We start from the raw sequence: 13,866 nt of genomic DNA on the forward strand, positions 1-13,866 counted from the left end.
TCAGTATTCTGACAACGATTTGTTTTGATTTTGTCTCCAAGATAGTAACGCCATCTGGATGTATTAATAAATACCAAAGTTTTGAAGTCTCGTACTGAACCATATTTAGTGATTTACGTTTTATTGCATTTTTTCTCAATGTTAATACGAAAGTTTTCATCGGTGAGTCAGAACGTTTCTGCAATTAACTTTTTTATTCATTAATACAATGACAATGAGTATGTATAAAAACATCATTTTTCGATATAGGCAACGTCCTTTTCAACTCACTTAGTCCAGCGCTTTACAAGCTATTTGACTTTTTTTCATTTGATTGGCAAGCCACGCATGCACCGCTTCTTTCAGGTCTTGGTTACTGACGAAATGGTGGCCTCTCAAAGCGTTTTGGTGGATTTAAGTCTCGTCCCCGATGACAATTAGTAGTTTTTAGCAAGGCCTGGTTGTCTTCGTCGTCTCTGCCCTAGACCGAGGCTTGGTTTTTTTTTTTTTTTCACCTGATAGTGTTGTTAGCCCCACGCCCGACCCCCAGCCTGCACGATTAGGTCTCCGTATTTGTATCCCCCAGAGACAGGGTTGTCTGGTTTTACAGACACTGGGTAGCTCACGTACCCTGGGATCACCATTTCCCATACCCACTTTTTTGGCCCCTGAGGGGAAATACACACATTATTATTATTAATTGAAGCAGTTGAAGTTTTGAACATTGTCTTCCAGGAGAAACCAGAATGCCCACTATGAAAGAGAAGATTACATTTTATGATCCACAACTTTCACTCTCATGATGACTATGATGTGTACATGCTGCCTCCTTCAGAAGCTGTACATATATACATATATATATATATATATATATGGCTGGATATTCTACATATTGATCTCCTTAAATCTGGACAATAGTTCCTAACCAGGTAAAAGTACCAGATATGCCAGTCAAAAGGGACATGTAGCACCCACAAGGGAAATAATTTTTTTTGTTGGAAAACCTGAGTAAAATGACTAATTGGGAGAAATGGTTATGGATGTGAGGTCAGTATTGACATAGCTCTTTGAGATGTTATATGTTGTGAAGATATGGACTAATTGCAGATTCTTGGAATAAAATCCAGTTTTAGGCTTTTGTGGTTTCAGTGGTAAACCATTCAGATCATAAGAACAGCCATTAACTATGGTTTCTGACAACTTTCTCTCTCTCCCTTTCTGTGCAGTGCCATGTTGAGGACCATCGTTTCTGTGGACATGATGCAAATTACCCATCTGTAGGAAATGGAAGACAACCTCATGACAATTTGCCAGCCCAAATGACAGCACAAGCTTCAAACATGGAATCTGATGTTAGAGGAGTGGGAAGAGGTGGCAGATAAAGAACCATATACTGCCCATTCCATAATCACTATTTCTTGGTGGCAGTACTTTGTAGCTTGCTGTCTCAAATTCTGGTTCACTAAGTGTTTGGATTATGTAGTACATGCATTTATTTTACTTAGACCTGCAAGCTAGTGATGTAGGAAAACGTCCAATTTGATCCCAGTTACTGTAATAAACAAAAATACAAGTGTGGTAACCACCTTATCATAATTTTCATTGATTAAGTCATCAGCATACAGAATATGTAATGTATTAAATTACATATGGCTCTCTACATGTAGACACAAAATCACTGCTAATTTCTAAAGTCTTCCACACTTTTAGGAATTCCAACTATAACATAATTACAATTTAAATCACTGCATCATAAAAGTATATTACCCACATAATACAATAACAGAAGACTTTTAGGACTGGAAATATGCAATAGGAAAGTAAACTTAAACAATTACACCTGGAATGCCTTGTTTCATTTATTGTATCAGTACTTAATTATTTTCTAATTTCTTCATTTCTAATCTGATCTATGCCTGTACATCCTTCAGCTGCTCTTAAGAGTTCATCTCTTTCTCTTTTAGCATCTACCTATGTCTCTGCACAACATTGTAGTGCCTGCATTGGTAAAGCCCTATAATATTTAAGTTGTACGTCTCACCTCATCCTTACCCACAAGAAGAAATTTTAACAATCAACAAGGCATATTTTCGCTTAAAAACATAACTCAACTCAGAGTGTAAAGTATAACCTTTGTTATAGCAGAATTCTTCAAGTTCCCACTGTTTCTAGCCAAATTACAGTCACTAAAATGTTTCAAAATGATGTTACCAAATTCATTTGGTGACTAGAATATTGTGTTGCTGATTCTGAGGCTTATATTGTGATTAAATATAATTATGAAAACATGAGAAGTGAATCAACAGAAAGGAAGCAGGAACAGTTCAACCCAAAAGCAAACACTAAAAGCAATTAATTAGTGGAAGGGACATGCTGAGGTCTTCTGGTTTGTAGAGGCATTATTATTATTATTATTATTATTTAGTGTTCTGTCTGACGACAGGTCCATATGAACAGGATCCTTCCATCCTTTTCTCGGACTGGGACCTGTTCATATACGTTCTTGGCAGATGATCCAGAAGTGGTTTGCCATTGCCTTCTTCTGTGTGTGAATGGAGTAATTGTTGGGATGCCATGGAGGAAAACTCCGTGTTGCCTAGACCACGGCCTTGCCCAACACAAGTTATAAATTCGGGCACCGCCGGGAATCGAACCCGAGACCCCAGGATTACAAGGCCAGCGTGCTAACCGCTAGACCACCGTGGCTATTGTAGAGGCATATAGTCTGATAAATACTTGCCACCTACATCATTAGGGCTACATCATCACTCATCACCTTGATGATTGAGACAACAAGTACCTCTCATCAGTAATATTCTACAGCACAACAACTCAGAAGACAGCCATTTTCATGTTGAGATCCTTCAGGAGGTTGATAGAAAGCTAACAACTCTTTCTACAATTACAAAAGGCTGTGAAAAACATTGATAAAAGAAAGCAGTCAGATATCACTGTAGCCAGCTTGCCAGTATTATAAAATAAAAAGTTTTCTGGATGTTTTCCATCGTCTAATAAAATAATAAAATTGCACGACATTTCGGAGATAGGGATTAGCTCTATCAATTGGGCCCAACTGAGTAGGGATACCTGAAGACGGAGATAGAATCCTATCTCCGAAACATCGTGCAATTTTATGATTTTATTAGACGATGGAAAACATCCAGAAAACTTTTTATTTTAAAAACGCACCATCATCACAAACGTTTTGATTTGAGTTGCCAGTATTATGTAAAACAACAATGTCTGTCACTACAGATAAACACAAGAATTTAATTATACAATATTATCTGGTGAAGGGTGAAAGCTTAGCGAATGAAAGAAAACCAAGTGGAATTGTCCTGAGTTTCCATCCAGGTCTCCTGAAGGTTATTTACATCTTGCATCATCACACTCATGACGAAGGTATCAATGACCTCTGAAACATTGGTAAACTCCTACCAGACTACACAGCCAACTTCAAATGAAGTGAACTTCAGTTTCAACTGCACTACCACATTGCATGAAAATCTAAGATAGTAGATATTTACATTATTTCTATAAAAATTGAGAGAGTGAAAAATGTATGAGATTAACATGTATGTAAAGAAAGGTATATATATATATATATATATAGCTTGTTTCAGAAACTACAATAGCTTACAGGCTCTAGTGACAGAACCAACATATAAAAGCCTCCTCTGCTATGGCACACTACGGGTAAATCCATGGTTATGCACTCACTTGGAACTAGACAACAAAAGCCTTGAAATCCTGCATTCTGGAAGGGCATCTCGCATAGCTCTTTAATGGTGAATGAAACTTGCAACAGACCTCACCACCAATCAGCCTCATGCAATGAACTCTGTTATGTGACAGTACTTCCAGAGCATGCTCTGTGATGTCACTACCCTACAAAAGTCATTAAATGTTATGTTATAAACAATGTAACTGCTTCATTCTTCTATATTTCAAACTGTTCCTCTTTTGTTTTGTGCACTCAGAGGAGAGTAAACAACATTACAGTGGTTACGGGGCAGGCAATTGTTGTAAAATCAACATAGAATTGTTAATATAAAATAAATGTTTGTTATAATAAATCTTTAGTTATGCTGCCATCTTTGTAGAGACTAAAACATTTTAAGGGATGTATTGATTAATGTAGATTTTCGAAGTGGTAGTTCCTTCACAAAAGATGTAACAGTTATACTGCCACAATTATGTATTTTAGAATTAAGGTAATGACATTTTTTTTATTATGATGCGGACATAATTTAACTGTTTCTGTTATCAACTCCATTTGAAGAGAATGTGTAACACATCAATGTGAGTTTAGCATTATGCACACCCTGCCACATACAATCCAGTATATGAAAAATGTGGGGTGCTATTTCAACAACATGGGGCTTAGAACAGATGCTTCTTTAAGCACAAACTAGCCCAACCTTAAGACTGTCAATGGGTGTAAGTAGAATGCAGGCAAGGTCCAAAGCAACATTCTCCTGGCCCAGTACTGCAATCAGCTCCACATTCAAGTTAACAGGAATGTCTGCATCACTCAGCAATCCATTGTCCCAGTCCACAAGACTGCGGAGATCCCACTACAAATCTTCTCACCTTTTACCCACAGTTTGTGATCCTTGTCTGCACCATATGCCTGCCAACAATGTGACAGTCACTTCTGTAGGCATTCACACTAGATATATATATATATTAAAAAGCTTTATAGTTACAAAAGGATGAAACAGTTTCAGTTAAGCCTAAAATTTATAGACTGATTTGTTTCAAAATAATGAGAAAATTTATTCTCTAACAATAAAATTTTCAATATTGGAAAAATATAATATAATAAAACTCAATCGATAACCTAGCCTGTATGAACTAAACCTAATTTTTTTTATCAATCTTAAACTGTTTACTCAGTGAGCACTATTAAGTCTATCTGAGACATATTTTAATTTGGTAAATACTGAAACAAATAGCCTCAACACTTGGAGCCCTACAGTTTCACCATTGCTATCTTTCTCATTTGATGAGATGCTACAGATTGTACTAGTATCACCTCATATTTTAAAAATCCCTTTACAAACATACTTCTTCATACGTACTACTGTGTCTTGTTGGAAGTGTAACAAAGGACTGTGTTTTGGGGAGTCTTTTGAGACTTTTCACAAAAAAGTAAAGTACAAGGAATAACTGCTGCAAAGCAGTGAGGGACCAGCAGCTTAAGTGATGAAATTTGTAAGTTAAAGTACATTTCATAGGAGCAGTAGAACTGTGACTGAAGTCTCAAGATTTACAGCAAGGAATGCCCTGGAAACCAGAGGCGAGTATTTTGTTATTACTATTCTTGAATATTGCTGGAAAACTCACATAGGGTCAAGCAGAAAACTTAGTTCACATTGCGCTACATACAACCTTAGAATCTTTCAGGCAAGGGATATAATTACGAATGTTAAAATGAATCCTCTATTGCATGCGCAAATGTCAACTTCAAGATATTTAGTTCCCCTTCAGAAATACTCAGTCTGAACATTTAGATCCAATCGTCTTCAGAGCAGCTTACATTTATTATTTATTCTTGGGTTATTTAACAACACGTTTTGAAATGTATTTTTTTGTATTGCATTGGAAGATAGGATGACTGATAATGCTAACTTGGAAAGGAAGTGGTTGTGGTCTACTGCACAGCTCTATCCCAGAATGTATATGGAGGAGCTGAGGAAAATCATGAAAACATTCAGGATAAGCAATCTTTGAACCAAGATCTGAACCAGAGACTCAGATATAAAGCATGAGCACTGACCACTCAAACACAACTTTTATTACCTGGTCATTAAGAAACAACAAGATGTCTATCATTATTTGATGGCGTATGGGGGGCATGGAGGTAATCCACACATTCCAAATGTTGGCACTGAATGGAGATGTGGTTACCTTCACTTTCCAGATACACCATCAACCAAAATAGAGATCCTGGTATCACCTGTGAGACAGGAGGCTGGTTGTGACCTCAGCCAATCTGACCACAGTGAAAAGAATACTCCTTGTAACTTCTGAAATTTGAAATTCAGCCATCCAACCTAACTTCACTGACTCTTTAACAGTTGGGGAAGTTGTTAAATTATAAAGTTTCACAAACTCAGGCCAGTGAAACACTTAATGCTGTATAATACGATAAATTAACCCAGCAGATGCAACTCCTTATGTGTTACACCATAATGATTTAAAGGTTATAATTTATTATAAATGCCCTGATTTTCTTTCATCATATTTTGTGTAGGTGGACATACTGTCCAGGAAATACCCATTTACCTCAGCTTTGGGCAGCAATGACCCAGGGATTTCTGTACAGAAAGATAAGAAACAAGGACTATATTAGTGGAACTTTCAATTCAATTCAATTAATTTATTTACGTGTTTGCCAACAGCAAGAAGCGAATAACAGGCAAACACTGATAATACATACAATAATAATGAAATAATAATGAAAAATAGTACACAAACAGATTAACTAAACTTATACATGTACAGTATTAAATATAACTGCCAAGTACAGGCAAACCCAAAATAGAAACAATATTAACACAGAGCAAAATAAATGAAGAAATATAAATAAAAACAAATAATCCACCTAGGGAACACTAATATAATTGTAGAACGTTAAAGAAACATAAAAAACAGATAATGAAGCTAGATCATCTATCAGACAACCTATCTAGATCATTTCCCTTGTTGAGAACGTGCGCTCAAGGGGGAGAATGTTTATGCCAAATACGTCCAAAAATTTACATACGTCATTTGCAGCGATGACGCACCTGGATGAAGGACTATGTCTTAGTGCACTGCTCACACTAAAAGTAGAAAATTCTCTTATTTGCCTGGCCGGCACACGTAAACCAACAGCGTCCATAATGGAATGGAAATTTATTTTGCCCTTAAAGACATTAACAAGAAATAACGCATCGAGATGTTGTCGTCTGGAATAAAGTGTTCTAAAATTTAAAGTAGATAGGATCAATTCATATTTGCGTGGGATATTAAACTGGAAAAATCGGTAATTGCACAAACTGGCAAATTTTCTTTGAATATTTTCTAATCTATTAGAATCTGACTGTGTAAGATTATTCCAGACGACCGAGGCATACTCAAGCTTTACATGTGGATATAACAAGTTCAAGCTACAACAACACAGCAGAAGCCTAACATCACATGCCATGGATTTATAACGCAGAATATTATAACTTCTGATATAAAATTTTAGCATTTCAGTATTTTAGAACAGTGTGTTAGAGATAGTCCCCACTTAATGGTACCTGCATCTTGTTGTGGTGGTGGGGCTTGAGTACCTCAGTGATCCCAAGAGCTATACTGGCGGTAGCATAGCTACTGGTAGGGCCTCCCTAGCCAGATTGGTCGAGGGGGAGAGGTCAGACTAAGACAGGTACCCTGGTCCTCCAGGTTGGGGGTTGGTCGCAAGGCTAACAACCTTGTACCGTAAAAAGGAAGATGTTTCGAAACCTCAATCAAAGCCTCGGACAGACGGACCTAACAAAGGACCGAATGGAAGAGGAGAATTGAGGAAGCAATGGACCGAATACGGACCAGAGAGCCATAGAAGAAGAAGAGTGTAAGAGATAATATCATAAATACATTCACAGATATAAAAGGAGCCCCAGATGATGGCGTGCAAAGACTAACATGTTGGGCATTAAATTAGTAACCAAGATGTAATTGTAACTAATGGCACATACTGCTGAAGAACATTTCTGGAGGCCTGAAACTATTCATTATAAAGTTCTAAAAAACATTCTTTTTCTTCAAAGTATCTTTAGGTGGGACTGCATGGTTATTTCCCAGAGCAGTACTGTGTAGCTACTTGTTCAAGGCTTTATAAAAGATCTGGACAGCACATCCACAAACAAGTCACAGCATCGCAACTGAAGATTTACCGAGATAATGCAAGATATGTGTTAAGAAGCCAGTATCAATTGTGCAATATACAGATAATCAAATTGCTATGAAGGTTCTTTATTTTGAAAATGATTACAAAGTTGCTATAGTTTTCATTTAAATTCTTCACTATTCATGTGCTCTAACACACATTAAAAATTATATAAAATGGAAAAATAGTGCATACAAAAATCAATAGGAACACAATTTATGCTTAATTGTATGCCAAACTATAAGAAGGATTCAAATTTGACCTGGAATTTTGATCAGTGCATGCCTGTAAATCATCTTACCCATTTTGTATTAGGCAGCCTTCACTCTTTCATTTTCTCTCTTTAGGTCCTCTCCCCCTACATGCACACACTTATCCCATAACATGAAATGGCTGTGCAAAATGGCACCAATGCACCATCATTACCTAAAAGAAACTTCTAGGTAAAACCTCATCCACCCTTAAAGATTGCTGTCTTCTGTGTTACTGTGCCATACAGTCTTTGAGAAGTTTACCAACGCTTCAGAGGTACTTGCTGCCTCCATAATCAGGATCTTACTGCTCTCATGATGGAGGCTGCAAGCACCTCTAGAACATAGGTAAACATATACTTCTCTCTTTTTATAGCAGCATAGTCTTGACGTCAGGTCCAGCTGGCTGTAATAGTCTTCACCTTTCTCACATTAGCAGTTCCGTCAATCAGACACTGATTTGAAAATTCTATTTCTTCAACATATGAATTCAAGGACTAAAATAAAGATTGAGAAACACATGCAATGGCTGCATCTGTCTCAGGGCTAGAACACAAGAACACACACCTTCCACTAACCAGTCTATAACTTTTATAAAATTCATATAGAAAGCTGACTTGGCAGTATTTTATGCCTTAAAGATCATTTCTCACTTCAAAAAATTCATTCTGCACACTTTTGCCAATATTCTTCACCATCTATCCTAAATGTCTTAAAACAATTATGCAGCATATTAAAACATATCAGGCAATGTAAAAAACCATGTATTCCTTGCAGGCTCTAGTTCTTTTACCTTTGAATCCCTCAACATATTTTGCTTTGTACATGCAATAATTGGCAACAGTGATGAAGCTGTTGATGCACTGATTAAGGCTTTGGGCATATGACGTGTTACATTCAGTACAACAATGATGAGTTACAGGATCGAACAGTTATGAGAGAACACACTGCCATTTCCAGGTATTCTCCATAAACAACAGTTTTTATTCCACCATCCGTAGTATGAATCGTACATTCGGTGTTTTGACCACATCATTAGTATTGGAAAGAGTAGGATTTGAGTTCTTCACAGTAGTCAATATGAAGATGCCTGTCTTCTATGTTATAGCACCACACAGTGTGGAATCAAGGGCCTCTGAAACATTGGCAACTTCTAGCACATTACAAGATACTACAACCTAGAAAAACACCATGACAATGTTGGAAAGAGACTGCTCAGCTGGAAACAGGAATTTATAAAGTCAACAGCATTAAAATAAAATTGCTCAAGGTCATTACTTGGAATAATCTAGAACTTCCATAGTTTAAACGACTATATATCATACACTGAATATTGTCTGCATTGGGGTTAAGCTATGTCTGCAGAGCTGAGCCTCTTGTCCACTAACCCCAATCCGAATTATTGTAACATTAACTGATACTGAGCACCGGTGAAATATTCACAGCTGGTAACCCTGCGACTCAGAGAGAAATATTCCAGTGCTAATATATCAACAAACCCCATACGGACTGACCCGGGCCTGTTGACTCACTCTGCCGAATAGAAACCATCATTCACATCCCTCTTCTTCTTAATATCTTAAGGTACAATTTGGCTGCACGCGACAGAGACAAGCGACCGAGGCAGGCGACAGAGTTACGAGACCGAGACTGGTCGCTTCCTGTCTGCTCTCCGTACAATCGTATGAAGTACAATTACGAGCGCGAGACAAAGACAGGCGACAGAGACAAAGCACAGGAGACCGCTCTCGGACCAGTAGTGTCTCGCGACGGGCTCAGGCAGCACGTGTGTTGTTGAGTAAAATAATGGCAGAAATTAAATTTACTGGTGACCAAGATGAGCAATTGGTAGAATTAGTAGCAGAAAACCGACCACCGACAGAAAGATCCTTCTTCACGTCTGGTTTTGAATATTGAACTCATAGGTTTTCTTTGTTTCTTTCGCAACAAATAACACAGCAACATATCTTCTTCTTCTTCGAGTAACCTTTTTAGAAGCATTTTTGTACTCATTTTTTACAGAATATGTGCACCTATGTCTCAACAAAACAAACACTTTGCCGCATGTCTCGGTCGTCACCTCAAAAGTGTGTGTCGACAAGCTGCGATGTGTCCGTCTCCCGTCTCTGTCGCCTGCCTCGGTCGCTTGTCTCTGTCGCGTGCAGCCAAATTGTACCTTTACATAAATAAAAATAATTCTAAAAGCACGACATGCGATGGGAACAAGTCACCAAGAACAGACATAACCTATCAGCCAATACCAATCCACCAACAGCCACGACAGACAATACCAACATAACACATGACGAATTACTCTGTGAAAGTGTTCACAGACAAACTGACGTCAGATGACGCTAATTGGATAGTGGCGACAACTGGAGTTTTGCATGCTCACAATACTCAGTTTTTTGCAGGTTTTAGGAAGGCTTCATGACGTAATAACCCTCTCATTTTTGAACAAACAGGCAGATGTAATGACCTACATATAGCACACAGTAAGTTAGTATAACATCATATTGTAATCGTCCGAATCCTCGGCCGATAAGATTTTATTTACTTGATATTAGTTTAATCCATCTTATTCATAAGTTAGTTGATCTATTGGCGACATGTTATTGAAAACATGCCCCTGTAGCACGTCTGTTGGTGAGGAGAAAAGAAGCTACCATAACGGAAGGCCTCTTTTCTTCAATTGCCTAGGAATGCTACGACGCTTCACTACGGAACCTCCTTTGTGTAGTATATATTAGAAATAACCAAGAGGATACAAAACAAACAGTATAAAAATAAACACAGGAGCGACATCCGCTGTATAGAACAATAGAGCCACAGCTTCGTAAAGGAATATAACCTATCGCAGCAGAAGTCCCCACCGGCGGACCACCTGCACAGGGCTAACACCTCAAAGCTAAACCAAATTTAGATGAAAAAAACCAAACTAGAATTTCTAAGATGTACGTGGGGCAAAACCCTGCACAAAAGCGGTCTTCAAAGTTGCAGGGCAACACAGTCCCAAAGGGTGGATGGAAAAGGTAGCAGGGTGGGGGCAAGGACAACTGCGCATGGCTGTCAGGTCATCATCATCATCAGTTGCGCTACAGTCCTTTTCGGGTTTCGGCTTTCACAATAAGTCTCCTCCATATGGTTCTATATTTTGAGTGCAGTGCGTGGATGGAAGTATATGTAGGGGCAATTTATTATAAATTGAATTACATTGTCACCTATTTTGACGTGAAATCGTCTTTAAAATCAATGCCGGGTGTGGGGAGGCAATCGCGCCCAAATGAGCGTCAGTTTCTGTCGAAGTAATTTCAAACTTCAAGAACTCGGCTAGAAATAGACATAGCGCCGCCATCTTAGTCTCGTTTTAAAGAGGAAGGATGATCGTTTGTGCCAGTACCGCTCCGACATTCGTGGCGGTCGGACGTCGCGAACTGCGCACGCGCAAATTGAACCCACGATTTTCGACTTTCCGGATTCGACACGTGTCCATAAACGGGATCATATCTCAGAGACTAATTATCCGATCCGAGTGAACCAAGTGTTGTTTTGAAGAGGAGTGTATATGTTACAACTCATCCTGGCCTCCAAGTGTGTATCTCAAGAACTCAAAAAGATACAAGGCTGTGAATTTGAAAAAGTTTGAAAATTTCCCGATTTTCTTAAAATGTCGCGATATATGAGGGCAAAGTACAACCAGAATTACAAAAATCGGGCACGAATGCGTAGAGCACAAAATTCCAAAGAGAATGACACCGAAAACGCCGGGCCCGGTCCCAAAACCAACGCGCAGTACTGCCGCGAATACAGGCAACGTAAGCGCGCAAAACAAAAATTTTGCTTAATTTCAATATACTATACACGATTGACGTTTTCACAAAAATAAGTGTCCGACACCTTGATAATCATCTATCCCTTTATCGTTTGATGTTTTGTGACCTCTTTGGTTTATACAGAGTTAAATAAATCAGAAGAAAAAAAATGTAATTACTGTAAAGTCATCCAAAGTGCTAGCAGGATTTAAGAAGCTTTACAGAGTGTACTAAAATAAATAGGGGTTTTTTGTTTGTTTGTTTCTTTAATGATGCATTCATATAAAATTATCATGAGAAGTTAACATAAAATTCCGTCCCTCATTCTTGGATTTCATGAATATTTTAGTTATAAAAGTAGAGGACATTCGGTCTGTAATAAAAACAGAAATGCTGCTTTCCTTTTCAGAATTTTGCGACATAAATTATTGTTTCCCAATCCTGTATTTGTACGGTTTTCTCCGCTCACGTGTCGAAAGCTGCTGAAGGTTTTATTCAGTTTCCTCTCGTCTTCATTACGTCACACCAAGAAATTCTATTGTACACGTCACGCTAGATTCATGCTGTTTCACCCACGCCGCTTTGTGAATGCAACAGTGGGACAAACACTTGTACATAAAAAGTCTCATTGAAATTAGAAATTCGTGTTCACATTTAATGTCATGAAATTTGCTGTCTTAGTAAAGTGTTGTAATCATTATAGCACCTTTGACTTTAAAGGAAAAAGATTAGTAACATTTCGCTAGGATTTCAGTTCTTATTTCGAACTTTTCCTGGAAATATCACCCCAAAAGATGTTTTTGCAGCAGCGCTACTGAAATTGGATTCTAAGAAATATCTAGAAATTTTCGCGATAATGACATTTTAATAGCGGACATTACTGCTTACTTCTTGACATAGTCGTCTCTGAAAATTAGATTAGATGGTTCCTGAGCTGTTTTTTTTAATTCCCCTCGTTTTGGTATCCATACCTTCAAAACATCTAAATCAAAGAACACGATTCCACGACAAGAATTCCTGCCGGAACGGTAATTCTGCCGGCCGGTAGACAAAACTGGGTGACCTTGTCCACGGAGACGGCAGGCGCGCGGAAAATGTTTCGCTCGAGTCGAGGTGAGTCTCTGCACGGGTGCGGTAGAATGGATACGGATGTATGCACCCTCATTGCACTATATTATTTGTACAGCGACGACGTAGAAGTTATTGGGTGCATCCTGAGTTGATGGCAAGCACGTCAGGATTATCAAACCAGAAGAGAGTGGTTCAATGTTTTTCAATTATAAACCCGAGAGTAATCCTGGGGTCTCGGGTTCAATTCCCGGCGGTGCCCGAATTTATAACTTGTGTTGGGCAAGGCCGTGGTCTAGGCAACACGGAGTTTTCCTCCGTGGCATCCCAACAATTACTCCATTCACACACAGAAGAAGGCAATGGCAAACCACTTCTGGATCATCTGCCAAGAACGTATATGAACAGGTCCCAGTCCGAGAAAAGGATGGAAGGATTCTGTTCATATGGACCTGTCGTCAGACAGAACACTAAATAAATAAATAGTATTCGTTAGTCCTGATGGCAGTAGTGGATGCCGGTGTTTATGGAAAGGATTGCGACTCGTTATGGAAAAATCTGCAAGGAAACACACTGAACATACCTCCTTCCAGGGCACTGCCAGATATTGTTTTCGTAGGTGACGAAGCTTTTGCATTGCGTAATAATTTACTTCGTCTATATGGTGGCCGAGAACTTCACCACATTAAGCGAATTTTTAAGTAGAGCAAGACGATTTGTAGAGTGTGCATTTGGCATAATGACCATTAAATGGGGGATTTTTCACCGGCCTTTGAATGTCTCCACAGATTCTGCGACTGACATAGTAAAGGCTTGTTGTGTTCGTCAAAATTTC

General features: G+C 38.5%; 2 long non-coding RNA genes across 2 annotated transcripts; one reads left to right on the forward strand and one right to left on the reverse strand.

Moving 5' to 3' along the window:
• The first annotated feature begins 9 nt into the window (after positions 1-9).
• LOC110828615 (uncharacterized) lies at positions 10-4,071 on the forward strand. Its single transcript, XR_002542728.2, has 4 exons — positions 10-162; positions 715-908; positions 1,206-2,375; positions 2,696-4,071. It is a non-coding gene; the product is annotated as an uncharacterized LOC110828615 (long non-coding RNA).
• A 117-nt stretch (positions 4,072-4,188) lies between these two features.
• LOC110828611 (uncharacterized) lies at positions 4,189-10,637 on the reverse strand. Its single transcript, XR_002542726.2, has 2 exons — positions 6,271-10,637; positions 4,189-4,612 (listed from the first exon to the last, which is right to left on the reverse strand). It is a non-coding gene; the product is annotated as an uncharacterized LOC110828611 (long non-coding RNA).
• Between the last annotated feature and the right edge of the window lie 3,229 nt (positions 10,638-13,866).

Source organism: Zootermopsis nevadensis, unplaced genomic scaffold (genome assembly GCF_977971745.1).
Source record: "Zootermopsis nevadensis isolate Lab colony 2312 unplaced genomic scaffold, Znev_1.0 Znev_ptg000008l, whole genome shotgun sequence".
In the NCBI taxonomy this organism is placed as follows: Eukaryota; Metazoa; Arthropoda; class Insecta; order Blattodea; family Termopsidae; genus Zootermopsis; species Zootermopsis nevadensis.